Source organism: Anolis carolinensis, chromosome 3 (assembly GCF_035594765.1).
Source record: "Anolis carolinensis isolate JA03-04 chromosome 3, rAnoCar3.1.pri, whole genome shotgun sequence".
Lineage (NCBI taxonomy): Eukaryota > Metazoa > Chordata > Lepidosauria > Squamata > Dactyloidae > Anolis > Anolis carolinensis.
In genome coordinates, this window is record NC_085843.1 from 228254225 (window position 1) to 228269483 (window position 15259).

At 38.6% G+C, this 15259-nt stretch overlaps 1 protein-coding gene across 1 annotated transcript in view; it reads right to left on the reverse strand.

Moving 5' to 3' along the window:
* sorcs3 (sortilin related VPS10 domain containing receptor 3) overlaps positions 1 to 15259 on the reverse strand; it is a 665522-nt gene that overhangs the window by 118122 nt on the left and 532141 nt on the right. The window lies entirely within an intron of this gene.

A 15259-nucleotide genomic window follows, 5' to 3' on the forward strand; every position in this document is an offset into this window, starting at 1 on the left:
GGAAATCATTCCTAAGACACAGAATAAGAACATTAAAAGACACATGCCCAGCCACCTCTGATTAACATACTATTAGAGACAGACATTAATATCCATGGTTTTCAGTTCTTCTGCTTTCATACATGTGATGCTTAGATGCTTCACAAGAATGGCAGACATGTATAGGTATTACTTGTTTGCTTTGGACTATTTTGTCGGGTTGTATTTTCATGGTTGATTCCAGGTTGTGCTTAATATGAAACAGCTGAATACATTGCAAGCAAGTACAATGTTACAGATGCTGATCATAACGAACAAAGAAGCACACACACATTTACTTTAGTCAGTGGACCTAGATCTATGAATGGAGGATAAAAACTAGAGCATGAATAAAACATGAATTACATATTTTCAGTCAGTCTAATGGGCTGTGTAACCTCTTGATTGTTTCTTATTAGGGTTTAGATGGAATTAGTTTTCAGAGAGGTCACTGGTTACACAGAAATTTGGTGGCAAGGAAGTGAGTCAAAGAACCAGGCCCTAATTGAGGTAGACAGAGATCAGGAATCAGAGAGAATGAAAAAGGAGCTGGACTAAAATTATCTAATCATTGGCAAGATGATGCATGGGGAAGGGGAGGATGAAACAAAGGAAAGATAACAGCTGAAAAATGACGGTTTAAACAAAGATCTGCTAAACAACCACTCCATAATTTTTTTCCCCAAACAATGAACAGAGGGTTGGAAGAGCTGCTTGGAGGCTTTTCAAGTAATTTCATGCAAGTTTATCCATTGTCTAGAGACTGAGAATATAGAATAATGCTTTGTGACTGCCTATATAACACTGTTATAGGTGAACATTTTTCTAGATTTCTGGCTGGAATATATAGGATGATATATGGAGATATTCAGATAAGTAAACTGTACATTAAGACAATAACACGTTTGACTTAGACAAAGCAGAAAATACCCCTCAATGGTTTCACTTCTCCCATCAAACAATACCTGCAAATTAGTACCATACATCAAGATCATATGGCAAAACAGGCCCTGGAATTTGCCTGTAAACACTATAACATAATTCTTGCTGATGCAGCAGCTACACGAGAAAAGCCAAATTATCAAGTTGCATCAGAGCATAGGTCTCAGTCTCATTAGAAGAGAACGATCTTATTAAAGTGGAAATCATAAAATATAGAGAGTGAAGGGGAGTAACCATTACACTCTGAACAGAATAACATTTTCCTAAACATAGTAGTTTTTTAGGTGCTTATTTGTCAGTTAAAAATATAAACAAGTTTCTTAAAAGAAAAACCTTTAAAACTCATGTCATAAACCACCTCACTTTTATAAAGCACCTCAGTTGATATCCTATCTGGATCATCTCTGCTTCAAAGAAAGGGGCAAGAACTATTTGAACAATCATGGCATAATTCCCCCCACCCAAAAAAAACTAAAAGAAACAGGTTATCACTTTGCATAAAGTATGTTGACAAGATAAAAGAAGAACTTTTCCTACTATAACATTATTATTGTTGTCATCATGCTTTTGTGTGGGCAATCTGTATTCAGTTGTCCCAATGCAAAACAAGTTACACTGAATCTAAACTGCAGTATATCTAGATAGTGTCTTCATGGCACTGTTTAGAAAAATTACTATCACAGATAATGCTAAGCACATGGAAACAGGTATCAAGTTGGAAACAAGCCCAGATGTGATAACCTTATCCCATAAACATTAAGCAATACATGGATAATGTTTCATTTGAACTAGTCAGTGGTGGAAGAATGGGGAGATGGAATGGGAAAAAATGCTTAGCCAGACTTAGGTTGCATCTATGCTGTAGAATTAAATCACCACTTTAAAACACCAGTTTGACACTACTTTAACTGCCACGGCTTAATGCTAAGGGCTCATAGGAATTTTCCATGGTTTTTAGACTTATCTCTCAAATAGTGTTAGTGTCTCACAAAACTACAACTCCCAAGATTCCACAGCATCAAGCCATGGAACTTAAAATTGTCTGAAACTGCATTAATTCTACAGTGTAGATGCACCCATAGTTATATCCAGTTTAAAGAAAATCAGTGTTGTATGGTTATATGTCTACCTGCAAAAATGTGGGATGGTATCTCACAAGCCTAGAACTGAATGTGTGTGTATATGGAGGGGGGACAGAATGGGGGGGGGGAACAACCATTCATTCCATGGGCTCAAGCAACCCAGGGATATGGGATGGCAATCCCCTATCATCGTCCTCCCCATGTTTCAGCCATCCCCAGCCACAGCATTCCATCTTCCTTTTCCTCACACTAGGGAGAGTGCCTGTGCACCAAGACTGATGAAAGATGGCTGAAGGAAACATGCCTACAGTGTTCCCTCGCTACTTCGTGATTCGCTTTTCACACCCTCGCTGCTTCACGAGTTTTCAATAAATATTAATAAATATTAATGTACACAATGTATCATGGTATTTTCACTGTTTTATGGGTTTTGGAAGGGGGGAAGAGAGAAATAAAGGGAGAGGGGGAAGGTAAAGAAGAGTTGGAAATAAAAAAAAGGTTATTTAGCTTCCATTCTTCTTCTCTGCTGGTGTACTGTATATTGTAACTGCTAAAATAAAGTATAAATATTGAAATAAATATGGTGTCCCTACTTCGTGGATTTTCACTTATTGCTGGTGGTCCTGGAACCTAACCCCCGCGATAAGTGAGGGAACACTGTACTCCCTTAGCATGATGACACTCTGACTGCAGGCAAGCACAGCACCAAGGAGATGGGAGTGCTGTATCACAGGTGGGGACAGTTGCAACATGGGGAGAAGATTCCTAGGGTGTCTGCTCCGTTGCACTAAACTAGTGGATCTCAACCAGTGGGTCCCCAGATGTTTTGGCTTTCAACTCCCAGAAATTCTAACAGCTGGTAAACTGGCTGGGACTTCTGGGAGTTGAAGGCCAAAACACCTGGGAACCCACATATTGAGAAATCACTGCACCAAACTGTTCGGCAAGGTTGGGCAGTAAGGATTCCCTGTCACCTCTGAGACAGCTGAGGGAGTCTCTATAAGGACACTGTGCAGGTCCAATATGGCATCTAGAATGCCAGATCAGGCCCATTTTGGACTCAGTGTAGAAGGGCCCCAAGCACACAGTGATCTCTTTGGTTGCTTGAATAATATGTGTGTGGTGAACAAACTCTTGGCCTTGTAAAATTCAATCATTTCTCTGCTTCATTTCTTGAACGTAGACCATTTTTTCCTACAATCTTTTATGTTGCTCTGTTTTCTACTTTTGCATTTCAAGTGTCTATGATTAACAAGTTCTGCTTGGGTTTGTGATCAATTTCCTCCTGAATTCCAGCACAGAATCTTTCAATTTCTTCTGCCTCTGTAGTTGGAGCATAAATTTGGGTTATGGTTATATTGATGAGTTTTCCTTGAAGTCTTCTTGATATTATTTAGTCAGACCTTGCATTATATCCTTTAATGCCTATGCCAATTCTCTCCTCACTATTAATGCCATTTCCTTTCTTCTCATTTTCATTTCCTGAATAAAACATGGTGTAATTATCTAACTCAAAATGTCCCATTCCTGTCCACTTTACCTCACTCACCTGAAGTATTATAATGTTCATGCCTTCTGGTTCTTATATTACTATATTGAACTTCCCTTTAGTTCTTACTTCTTTCATTCCATGTCCTTGTACTATCTATTGTGCAGCTTCATACTTTCATCCCTGAGTATGTCAACAACTGGATATCCTTTTGTCCTGAGTCCAGTTGCATTATTAGACACAGTGCCATTTGTAGTTGTCCTCTGCTGTATCCCAGTAGCTTGCTGAATGCCTTCTGACCTTGGAGTGTCCTCTTATGGCACTATTTATTGTTTCATTTTGGATTGTGTCATCAAAAGGTTTTATTGTAAAAGATATTAAAAAGGTGTTTATTCTGCCTTCTCCTGCACCGTATTAACAAGTGGTAGCTATGGCACTATTACTATTGACTTCAAGAGGTCCTCGGCCAGTGTCATCCTCCATTACTGCTGTTGTGCAATTTGTCACATTTAGTCTTGTGCCTCAGCAAAAGCCTAGCTGACATGGGAGACCCTACTAACAGCGGTGAAGCCATCAGCATAGCCTCTTTGCCTCACAGGAGCACTGAATCCTATTCACCATGAACAAGTGGTTCAACAGTAGGTGGAGATGCTGTAAGAACTATTTGGTTAAATAGCATCAATGTTCAAAACCCTTTCAGTAATTTTCAGAGGGAAAACAACAGGAAAACGTATACTAAGGGCTTATGTACACTGGCAAATAACAACATCAATCCTGGACTTATTTTAAGTAGACAACAGGCTGTCCCCAAGACACACTGCTGCATGCAATGAGTATCATGGGAGCTTTTGGGTTTAAACCAGCTTTAACCTGATTTGGACAGCATTGGGGATACTCTGAAACTTTCTGGAAATTCAGGGGGCTCCCACAAATTTGGGGCAGTATGGACAGTGGGACTGGACACAATTCAGCATGATCCATTGTCTAGAGTAGGCATCAATACCCTTTCCCTGCACTCCTCAGGGAATGGACTGTGCCCATGTTGCCACCACTAGACTGGATTTCCCCCTCCATCTTACTGGCCACATAGGCACCCCTTTCTGACACCAGCAGATGTGTTTGCGACAGCCAGCAGGTAAGACAGAGATGCATGGCTGGCTAGGAGTGGCACAGTGGTGACATGGAGGAGGTGAAAGATGTGCCATCCCAGTAGATGCACTCCTGTGCTGTCTTGGCAATGGCCCTAGATTCAGGATGGAAATGCTGAATCCAGACCTGCTCCAGGGCAGATTTATACTGGACTAAACTGCTTGGGGAGATGAGCCCTGAGAAGCACATCACTCCTTAAATGTGTATACTAGAGAGAAAGAACCACATGAAAACTCCCAATGAAAATACATCCTTGCTTATGCGACAGTGTGATAGAATGTTAAGGTCAAACGTGACAGGAGGAAATCTTGGACCTGGCACATATATATTGTAAATAGAAATAATTAAGAGGTTCCCTTGTCAACTGTCTCAATGGAATACCTATAAATGCAGAAAGAAAAACTCCCATTCAGCCATGACTGGGGCCTCTAAGAATTAAGCAGCAAAACCTGAGTGGACAGGAGAAACCCAACCACTGAATGCTCATCACTGTAAGTAGCTACAAAGAGGATCTTAATATCGTCTCTGTCTGGCAGTTATAATGGGCGCTGGAGACCTTTTAGAAAATGGTCAGTTGACAATGCAGCCTGCACTTTCCTTAAAGGGCTGGCAGCACTGTGCCAAAGCAGCAAATGACATGCCAAGGAGAGATCTCCAAGCTACCAAATGACGCCAAGAGCAATTAGTGAAATAATCTGCTGAACATATAATTACGCAGGGAGTTCTATTCAGGGCGGATTTACAGATTAGTCAGTTGGTTACTCCTGCAAGAAGAAGGGAAGAGACATTAATGGGATATCAAAATATGCGTTCTTTGAATGACAAATCAAGGCTTTAGAAATCTGGTTCTTTAAGGGGGGGGAGTATTTATGATGTTTCCAAATAGCTTTGTGTGACATTTGGTTCAAAGAATTCCTGGTTACACGAAACATAGCTCTGAACAAGTGGAAGGAGCGAGAAACTGAGAATTAATATTTAATGGCATTTTCCCCAAAGCATTTTCCCCTCTTTTTTATACTTATTCTTGTTCATGAAAGACTGACAGACACTCAGCCTTGAGAAGGGAAGTTTTTATTTTGATCAAAACCAGGTATGGTGCGGATAGCTGAACAAAACATCCCTGAACACTTTGCAACATGTTATTATGTCTGCTTACCTAAAGTTTTAGTTTCTGTCTCAAGGCCAGAGCCAGACTCCATGGCTGGATATACAATGACGACATGGTTAAGTATTTAAGAGTTTAATAAAGTCTCTGAATTCCAGGTCAAGCATTGGTTCTATGAGTCCAACCTCTTATTCCTTAAAACCTAACTGTAAACTGAAATCAAAGCTTCTCAATCATTCAGTTTCTAGGCTTTTATCAGCAATTCGCATTGTAGCCTCTCACATTTGAGGCTGAATACATTTTCATCCTGAAATAACTTGTCATCAGGATTACAGACACCCCTTTAAGAGTTTTTTTTAAACTTGGAGAATACGAATTTGGAGCAGAGCTTGCCAAGTTGATTGTTCTACATCATTAGTAAGAAACTCAAGATAATTAGGCATTGAAAGAAATAATTGGGTAATTACATGAGCAATTAATTGTATGATTGGCTGCCTAATTATCTATCTATATATATTTGGGTTTAAAAGAAGCTATAATGGTTTGACATGCTTTAATATTTCATTATACTGTCTTGAATGCCATTGTGTAGGAGGATCATATTATTTATAAAAAAGGAAATAAATAAATCTGGAGTGCCGATCCAAACAGTGGTGAGCTATAATTAGCATCTCCTTATAGCACTTGTATGTACAGTTCAAAAGGGTAAATCATAATGTCATAGATATAAACAGAAACTCGCTTTATTAACAGAGCTGGAAAAAAGCAACCTTGATTACAAAAATGGCAGGTCAGCATTTTAATTATTCCCTCTGTGGAGCATTCCAAAATTCAGGGTTACTATAAAAAAATGTTCATTCTCTTGTTAGCACCCTCTGAGCATTTCTTGAAAGCCTTAAATGTCAATCTTAAGATCAAGATGTGGGAGAGGTGATTTCTGAGATATCCTTAGCTGTGCAACACTTTAGAGCAGTGGTTCTCAAGTTGTGGGTTCCCAAGTGTTTTGGCCTACAACTCCCAGAAGTCCCAACCAGTTTAACAGCTGTTAGAATTTCTGGGAGTTGAAGGCCAAAACATCTGGTTGTTCCATGTGCCTTCATTTTTCCTGATTCAGCAGAATCTAGACCAACACCCAAACACCATGCAGGCTCCTTGAACTACATATTACATGATGGGTTTTTTTAGTTATGTACAAATCTTTTTAGATGGTATGTACAAAACCAAGTCTATACTGCTGCCACATGATTAGGATTGCCAGATTTCAGGTTTTGACACCAAGTCTCTAGTTTTGGTGGGCTCACCTCAAGACAAGAGGCAAATTTCCAGCTCAGCTAGTTAGAAAAGCAGCTTGCTACGAACTGCAAATATCATTTCTTGCTGCAACATGCAAAGATTCTCCAGGAGTCTATTTTCTATGAATTTGTCTAATCCTCTTTTAAAGATATTGAGTGCTAATTCTTATGGCTTTGTGTGTGCCTTAAATTTCATGTTTCCTAAAGTGTGTGTGTGTGTGTGTGTTGCTTGAATTGACTACTTCCAGTTCAAAAAAAAGGAGACTAGATCTCTTTTTCATTTAATTCTAAATACTCTATTTTAGTGCTGATAAGTAACACAATATAAGTACATTCAGGAGCTTTTATTTGTTTCCACTGGACCTAATTCTAAACTCTGGAGGTGCCATTCTAAAGCAATAGAATGAATACTTCTACCCTTAGAGACTCTATCAGAAGGAGGTCTTTTATCCTTTCATTATTTTGTTAGCACAATGTGAGTCTAACCAGGTGTAAGAAGATCAGCTTAGTAAAAATTCCATGGAGGGAAACACAAGCTCCATAGTAACCACTTATAGACGCTATAAAAGAGTGGAACTTATTATTTAGCTCCTGTGAAACCGCATGTAAATCTTGCCATTAAAAATCCTTTCTCAGCAAAGACTGCTTTAAAAAAATGTTATTATTGTTTTTGTGAACCCTTAAAAAGATAATAAATTCTTCAAACCTACAGCCTTGAAGTCCTCATAAAAATTCTAGAACCTAAGGACATTGCTTAAGTAGCACAGCAGAACACAATACAACCTATTAAACAAGGTTCCTTTTTACTTATGATCAAAATGAGGAAACTAATCTTCTGATTTCTTACATCCCATTTGGACTACTGCAATGCTCTCTACATGGGGTTGCCTGTGAAAACGGCCCGGAAGCTCCAATTAGTACAACGGGAGGCAGCCAGATTAATATCTGGGGCGGCTTATAGGGAGCCTACCACCCCTTACTAAGCCAGCTCCACTGGCTGCCAATATGCTACCGAGCCCAATTCAAAGTGCTGGTCTTCACCTATAAAGCCCTAAACAGTTCTGGCCCAATCTACTTGTCCGAACGTATCTCCTCCTATGAGCCAGGAAGATCCCTAAGGTCATCTGGTAAGGCCCTGCTCTCAGTCCCACCTGCCTCGCTAGTGTGGCTGGTGGGAACGAGGGACAGGGTCTTCTCGGTCGTGGCTCCTCGGCTGTGGAACACCCTCCCCAGAGATATACAAGCCCCAATCTTTTTAAGCTTTAGAAAAGCCCTAAAAACATGGCTATGTGCTCAGGCTTTTAATGAATAACTGACAAAGATGACCTGGGCTGATTTATGACTAAAGCTCGAGGATATTAGATGAATGGATTTTAATCATATGTTTTATATTTTTATACTATATTAATTGTTTGTAATGGATTTTATATACTGTTATGATGTTAATTATGTGTTGGCATCAAATTGTTGCCAATTGTGTACGCCGCCCTTAATCCCTTCAAGTGAGAAGGGCGGGATATAAATGTTGGAAATAAATAAATAATAACTAATACTATCTCATAAGACAGAGCAATTGTGCCATTCACTGCTTAAGGTGAGAATTGACTTCAATATCTAATCACATTGAGGTCTCATCACAGAAATATATAAGATAGCCTCTTCCTCATGCCTCCCCCTATTCTCTCACTCTCTCCTTTCCTGTAGTTTGAAGCCATTGTTCCGTGCCCTAGTCTGCAGGGCAGAAGAAAACAAGCTTGCTCCCTCCTCCCTATGACTTCCCCTCACATATTTGTACATGGCTATCATGTCTCCTCTTAGCCTTCTCTTCTGCAGGCTAAACATGCCTAGTTCTTTAAGCCGCTCCTCATAGGGCTTGTTCTCCAGACCTTTGATCATTTTAGTTGCCCTCCTCTGGACACATTCCAGCTTGTCAACATCTCCCTTCAACTGCAGTGCCCAGAATTGGACACAGTATTCCAGGTGTGGTCTGACCAAGGCAGAATAGAGGGGGAGCATGACTTCCCTGGATCTAAACGCTATACCCCTATTTATGCAGGCCAAAATCCCATTGACTTTCTTAGCAGCCACATCATATTGCTGGCTCATGTTTAACTTGTTGTCCACAAGGACTCCAAGATCTTTTTCACATGTACTGCTGTCTAGCCAGGCGTCCCCCATTCTGTATCTTTGCATTCCATTTTTTCTGCCAAAGTGAAGTATCTTGCATTTATCCCTGTTGAACTTCATTTTGTTATTTTTAGCCCATCTCTCTAGTCTGTCAAGATCGTTTTGAATTCTGCTCCTGTTTGGTGTCATCTGCAAACTTGATGATCGTGCCTTCTAACCCTTCGTCTAAGTTGTTAATAAAGATGTTGAACAGAACCGGGCCCAGGACGGAACCCTGTGGCACTCCACTCGTGACTTCTTTCACACGCTTCCCCCCTCTCTTACACGCATACACAGAATGAAACATTACATTCACTATCAGCAAGAGGAAGTAGTTGCAATACTCAACTTACACCATGTTCATCCGTATGTATCTTTATTGCAAAGAAAAAATGCAATGAAAATGTGATATGTTCAATGTGTTAACAATTTCACTTCTCTCAAGCACTCACTGCCCATGTGAAAGACTGGTATATCACATGAGTAAAGACGAAACGTACAGTGTTCCCTCACTTATCACTGGAGTTAGGTTCCAGGACCACCCGCAAAAAGTGAAAATCCGCAAAGTAGGGACGCTATATTTATTTTAATATTTATACATTATTTTCGTATTTATACACCATTTTAAGTCTTTATCAACCAATCGTATGTTGATAAATCGCCTCCTTCTCCTCCCGTTGCCGCTTGGGCTCCCTTTCTCTCCCTTTGGCTTCTCCTTCCTCCCTTTCTTAGGCTGTAAATTGTAATTTTTTATGATTTATAATAGTCTTTTAGACTTTATTGAAAAACCGCGAAACAGCGAATCCGCAAAAAGTGAACCGCAAAGTAGTGAGGGAACACTGTATATGTTCCTGGATTTTCACTCTGAATAAAGCATGCTTGCTACCTGGCTACATGCAATTAGATGTTCATATGAACTAGTTTCCATTCCAGTTCAACATTTATAGCCACAATCAGGCAGTATTCTGGATGTTAAGAGCAGTGAGTCAAAAAGTCTTGGGCCCCTTCTACACTGCAATATAATCCAGATAATCTAAGAAGATAATCCACATTATCTGCTTTCAACTGGATTATATGAATCTACACTGTTATAAAATCCAGTTCAAATAAGATAATCTGGATTTTATATGGCAGTGTAGAAGGGGCCTTGATCTTCTAAAAGTATGCACACAATCTCCCTTTTCATGTTAGTATCACACAGAAGAGGTATAACTGAGGCTATGTGGTTGCTTGTGTCTTTCAGTAACGATGTCATATTCAAAAAATACTTCCAAGTGTACATTTGGAAAGGAGCATTAGGCAAAAAGTTTGAACATTCTTGTCGTGGAGCCATTCACCTAATACCACCATTGGCACCATACTTTGTAATGTTAGTATGATCAAAATCAACAGCCAGTTCTATACATGCACCATAGCTCTTCCCATGACATAAAGATTTCTCATATTAACAATTCAGGATACATTAAGAAACAATCCACACACATTACCCTAGTTCCTACATTTGATAGCTATCCAGACTTCTCTGCCATGTGATACACTTCCTTAATACCAGCTTCCATTTGGTGTCTTCTTAACAAAAAAATATGTTTTTTAAGTTCCAAATCAAATTCTCCTCCACCTTTTTTCACTCCATTTTGTCACAAACAAAACCTGTGCTTATGTTTCCAATGTAGCTTCAGTAGCAAAGAAAATCCTGACATTTTTTCCAGAATGAAGCTTAGAACTCTTGTTTTATTAAATAAAAGAATTCTTCCAGCACGTTGTGAAACCATCGCTATGCTTCCCACTGATACATCATTATCCAGTGGACAAAACTGTAAGACATTGTTGCTTACAGCATAATGAGAAATCTATCCTCACTGCATTCTTTGTTGTCATAAAGCAACCAAACCAAGATGAAGCTTAATGGGTTGTCACATTAAAATAAATGGTTTGCTTTTACAAAATGTAATAGGAGATATTTTTATTTTTCATTTTAGAGAAAATTGCTAAGTAGTACGGTACTTGAAAGGAAAAGTAAATGCTTCCATGGTTTCCATGTGGTGCCAGAAAAGTTTTGAAGGGGAAATTGATATTTCTCAATCTGTGCATGACTTACAACCAGGTTAGTATAATGAACCCTCCAGATGAATTTCAGATTCCAATTGTAAATAACTGGGGAGGGGGGGAATCAGCAAGAGATTTAGCTTTAACTTCTGTGACTTGAACAGGAAGGAAGATATTTATATTTATATCTATTAACCAACACACCTGTTCAGGGGAGGATATATTGCCATCCAACTACTGCTTATTTATTTTTATTTATTTATTTACAGTATTTATATTCCGCCCTTCTCACCCTGAAGGGGACTCAGGGCGGATCACATTACACATATAAGGCAAACATTCAATGCCTTAACATAGAACAAAGACAAGACAAACATGGGGCTCCGAGCTGGCCTCGAACTTATGACCTCCTGGTCAGAGTGATTCATTGCAGCTGGCTGCAGCTGGTTGCTCAAACAGCCTGCGCCACAGCTCGGCCCTTATTCGGAGCATAAGGATCTCTGGGTAAAGGTGATCAATACTGGTAATTCCAAGTTGTCATGAAAAGATAATTTTCTAGTCAGAAAATAGAAGTACATTTTAATATATGTCTTTTACATAATGTTTGTGCCCCGCCTTGAGGAGAGGCAAGTAAATCAAATCATCATTATTAGTATCTATATATATAAATGAGTGATGGCATCATGGCGACCAACAAAACAACAAAACTACAGGCCCCCCAACCTCGAAATTTGACAACACAACCCATCATCCACGCCTCTAGCTTGATACAACAAAAAGAAAAGAAAAATAAAGTCCTAATTAGAGGGAAATGAATAATTGTTTTTATCCAATAGCTGCCAATTTTATTAATTGCTTATTAATTAGAATAAAGGGTCTAGTAACTCCTTAAAGCAGGGGTCCCCAAACTAAGGCCCTGGGGCCAGATGCGGCCCTCCAAGGTCATTTACCTGGCCCCCGCCCTCATTTATAATATAATATTTTTATATCAGTTTTAATAATATAATATATTGTATATACATGTGATATTGGTAATAATATTATTTTATGCAATATAATATTAATAATAACATATAATAATATTAATTATATGTTATATATTACATATAATATTACAGTATAGTGGTATAGTTCAATATAGTAATATATAATGCTAATATTGTGCTATGCTAATAATATAATATATTGTCTGTACATACAGCTGCTCTGAGTTCCCTTCAGGGTGAAAAGGGTGGAATATAAATGTAGTAAATAAATGTAGTAAATAAATAAATAAATAATTTTGGACTTAGGCTCGCCCAAAGTCTGAAATGAGTTGAAGACACACAACAACAATCCTAATTAACCTGACTATCTCATTGGCCAGAAGCACGCCCACACTTCCTATTGAAATCCTGATAGGTTTATGTTGGTTAAAATTATTTTCATTTTTAAATATTGTATTGGTCTTTCATTGTTATTGTTGTTGTTTTGCACTACAAATAAGATATGGGCAGTGTGCATAGGAATTTTTTCATTTTTTTCTTTTCAAATGATAATTTGGCCCCTCAACAGTCTGAAGGATGGTGGACCGGCCCTCTGCTTTAAAAGTTTGAGGACCCCTGCCTTAAAGAATATCCAATGTTATTTAATATAGTTTTTCATGTGTCAGAGCCCACTTCATCAGATACAATGTAGTAGCCTAAACAATATTTGACAGTTTTTAAGGTACTCAAATGGTAATGTGATTATTTCCCTGGAATTTTCTATGCTCCACCTCTCCAGTAGAGATGCAGGTTTGTATACAGGTTTTCTTTCACCATTTTATTTTCATGAAAGTAGTAATAAATGAAAATTAAACTGGACAGTAGAGAGGACTTGAAAAAACATGTAGCAGTTGCAACTGCAAACCAGTACAAAGGAAACCACATAAAGGTTATCTAGAAGTTGCTTATAGTTCCAGGCAGGAGGCTTAATGGCAAAGAGTATAACTGATATTCAGATACAGGAATGAGATGTTTACGTGGGGTGGGGATGGAGGGGGTGTTGCATTCATAACAAATCTTACATTTAAAATGTAACATCAATCTATGAGCAGATTTATCCAGCTCAAAGGGGACTCTACTGTGACCCTGTTCGTGGACATTCCACCATAATTCCACCTGCAAATGAATGCCTGTTTTTCCTGGCCTAGAGATTGAAAGAATACTGAAAACATGGTTGAAAAACAGAAAATAGGACTTTCCTTTCAATAAGGAACTATTTTTCCTGCCAGAAAATTTTGTTTTCTGCGCATAAAATGCTTTAAATGGGGATTTGTTCTATGAAAAATTTGCACAGCCTTATTTGCATAGAACATATATTTTGTGCTAGAAGCAGTATTGTGTATTAATAAATATTTCTGGATCAAAAAACCCCATGTTTCCTACATCAAAACTGCTGGTTTGGCACAAAACCATTACATGTGAATTTTGCACAGAATAATTGCTAAATTGTGAAAAGATTTCAAAATCACCACAGGTTTTGTAAACTTTTTGGCAACTGGGAGAAAATAATCAAAATTCCTTATTGCTTCCCTCAAGAAGAAATTTACTGAAGAATTACATCCCTAGTCTGGCCACAGAGAATTGTTATCTATTTGGAATCTAAGAAGCTTTTTAGCTACCACAATCTCCAACAGCAAACAATGGGGGACTCTTCTTGTAGTTACTGGCAACCTGGTCCCCAAGGCTTTGCAAGCAGTGAAGAGAGTTAATGGGGGGGGGGGGGTTGACTAAGCAGATTGCTTTAGATATTCTATTGAAGTCATAGAAAACCCTCGGCAATTTCAAAATCTTCAATCTGTACATTCAATACAGTTGAATTTATGTCTAAGTCAGAAGAATAATTTCAATTCTGCAGTGGGAGTATAATAGCCAAATAGACTACAATAAATTTAAGGCAATGAAATTTAAATAGTAGTATTAAATGCAATCTCAAATCCTCTACCCTTGTGCATGATGCCCCATTTATTTATTCAAGCAAGAAGTTGGATTTGCAGCCTAGTCAACTTACCAAGGTAGCTGTAAAAATGGTACTGTATCCTAAAATTGTTCAGAATTGCTCAAAATATGCCATAGTCCTGAAAAGTAGCACATACTTACCCACCATAGTCTGATTAGAATAAATATTTTAGAATATATATATATATATATATATATATATATATATATATATACACACACACACACACACACACACACACACACAATTAACTTTGAAAATAAAAGCCTACAGTTATATCTCAAAAATAGCTATACCCAGTTCACAATCCTTTTTTAACATTTATCCATATACTGTAGCTACATGGACAAGGTAGCATGGACAAATTTAGCAATGTAGGCTTCCTTATGTATGTTTAAGTTAACAATAAATTTAAACAAACATCTACAAAACTATTCATGTATTAAAAATGTTTGTGTAGGGAGGACAAAGCTCCTATTTCATTCCTGATTTTCCTTATCCTCATTTCTATGTTTGACAATAAAGGACCATGATGCAGCTGAGCAAGCAGCTAAGGAAAAGAGACCTATCAATGATCATTATAGTCAGTGTCACATTGGCCTTGTCCACCTAACCCCACCCCTCTAGCGAGCATGGCTATGCAGTTGACAGTGTAGTGGTGGGCAGAGGGCAGTCAAACAAGGAAGATTGTCTGTCAATGACAGTGACAGATTAGCCTTCCCCGTTCCTCCCATCAGCACAGTCACATAGTGGAATAAGCGAGAGAACAGCATGTTGAGGAGAGTCACCTCTCAATAAATGATTACAGCTCATGATGGGTGAATACTCTTAGTCATCCTGTCCCTTCTCAACAAGATAGCTGTATAATGGTCAGTGGGAGGGATAGGTGACAACTTAGTGAGGCTATCATAACTGGTAACAGATGAGTCTCACTTGGATGTCCTCCTTCCATTCCTTTCATTAAAATGTCCATGTCGTAACCAGTGGG